This window comes from Furipterus horrens, unplaced genomic scaffold (assembly GCF_987537825.1).
Source record: "Furipterus horrens unplaced genomic scaffold, mFurHor1.1.pri manual_scaffold_17, whole genome shotgun sequence".
Lineage (NCBI taxonomy): Eukaryota > Metazoa > Chordata > Mammalia > Chiroptera > Furipteridae > Furipterus > Furipterus horrens.
Genome location: NW_028327187.1, coordinates 74,480,091 through 74,482,381, shown reverse-complemented (window position 1 = coordinate 74,482,381; position 2,291 = coordinate 74,480,091).

Here is a 2,291-nt window from a genome sequence, read left to right as displayed (position 1 = left end):
CTACTTGGGGCCTTGTCAGTTTTCCTGATACCTCGGAGATCTTCACCAATATCCCTTTGCTGGCTCTCCTTTCCCTCTTTCCGGTGGTTCACATTAGACCCTGCGACACTGACTTATTCTTGTTTATTTTAAAAAATAATTTATTTGTTTGTTTGTTTATTTATTTATTTTTAGAGGGAGGGGAAAGGAGAAAGAAAGGGAGAGAAACATCACTGTGTGGTTGCCTCTCATTCGAGCCCCCAACTGGGGGCCTGACGTGCAACCTAGTCATGTGCCCTGACTGGGAATCGAACCAGGGACACTTGGTTCACAGGCTGACGCTCAATCCACTGAGCCACAGCAGCCAGGAGTATTCTCGTTTTGTTTGTCAAATATTGTTTAGGCCTCTGCTCTGTGCCAGGTGCTGAGCCCTCCAGACCAGGTGCCTGCCCTTGTGGAGGAGGCCCTGTGGTGGAGGGTGGGCTTACTGGGAAGATAGGAATGATCTGCACGGGGAAAGCAGCATGCTGGCTGCTCAGGAACAGCAATGTCTGAACCAGCCTTCTAAAAGGAATCACAGTCATTCTGAGAGGGCCATCTCTCAGGCCTGCTGCTAGATCATTGCTGCAGAGTTGTGGCCCCAGCTCTGGCTGCCCCCGACACAGGGTGCAGTTTGGCCTCCGGCCAGAAGGCGGCACCATGGTCACATCCATCAGCCACCCTTGTTTCTTCAGCACCTGGGGCAGCTGCTCAAAACCATTACTCTTCTCTACCGCCCTACGAGATTCTGCCCCAGGAAAGTCCTCAGTTGGGAGAGAGGTCCTGCCCTGCCCGCTGGGTGAGGCAGAGTGGGACCCTTCCTTCATCCCTCTGAGCCCTTCCCATCCGAGGGGCCAGTTTGTGAAAAGAAAGCTTTCGGCAAGCTAGGTTGTGGGATGAGGCCTGGGAGAGAGAAAGGACTGGTTCAGTCAGAGGCAAGAGATGGGGGGGTGGGGGGTGGTATGACAGAGATGGAGCTGGGAGGCACGTGAGAGCATTTCACACTCAGGGAACGACAGGTGCTTAGGCGCTGAGGCTGGAGGATTCAGAGCCTGGCAGGGTAAGAATCAGGTCTTAGTCTGAGCAATGATGAGCCACTGGTGGAGTTGTAGTGGAAAGTGCCCTTACCTAGTTTGTGGTAGGTGCTGAGCTGCAGTGGCTGGAAAACTCAAAGCTGTGAGTCAGGAGCAGCTGGCCTTGGGCATCAAGGACAAGACCAGAATTGAGAGGGAAGCCTTGTGGGTGTCCTGAGAGGAAGCTGTTTCCCTCATTCTGGATCACACAGGGTTGGTCACACACACTCTCTTGGCGCAAACCTGTGGGCAGGTGTTCTGGGGAAGCTCAACCTGGGAGAGGGGCACACTGTGGTGGAGAATGAAGGAGAGGGTTGTGGGGTGGCCCATACATTTCTGGGTGGATTGTGCAACCATTCACCAAGAGGGGTTCACCTGGGATACATTTGTGGAGAGACAGTGGGATCGGTTTTAGATATGGCAAGTTGGAGGTGCCTGAAGGGGAAGTAGAGCAAAAGAGACTTGTTTTTCACCCTTTTGTCTGCAAATATGCATTTAGCTTTGCAGCTGATCCCAAGCATTAAGTTAGTGGGAGCTCTTTTTAAAAAAAAATTATTTATTTATTGAGGGGAAAGGAGAAAGAGATGGAGAGAAACATCACTGTGTGGTTGCCTCTCACTCGCGCCCCCAACTGGGGGCCTGACGTGTAACCTAGTAATGTGCCCTGACTGGGAATCGAACCAGCGGCACTTGGCTTGCAGCCTGTCGCTCAATCCACTGAGCCACAGCAGCCAGGGCCTAGTGGGAGCTCTTATTGAGGACTCACTTTGTGCTAGACTCTGTTCTGAAGAGCTTTTTCAGTAATCACTCAAAGCTTAGCTGCCTCTTGCTGGCAATTTGGAAGTTATTACTGGCCCCACTTCACAGCTGGGGAAACTGAGGCATGGAGAGGCCAAGTAACTGAGCCAAGGTCACATAGCCTTGTGCTCTATCCTGCTGCCTGCTTCCATGCAAGTGAGCAGGGCTCGCTGGGAACCTGAGGGCTGTGTAGAGGCTTGAGAAAAAGATCGGGGAGTTCTCCAGCCTTATCTCTGTGAGTGCAAACTCAGTGTGAGGAATGAGAGAGAATACTAGGCTGGAGGAACTGCCCTCGATCTGAGTTTGAACCTTGCAGGTGGTTTTAACACCTTCGAAGTCTTCTGTGCCTCGGTTTCATTTATTTAAATTCCCTGTGAAATGAGAACCTGGGAGGTCATTCTG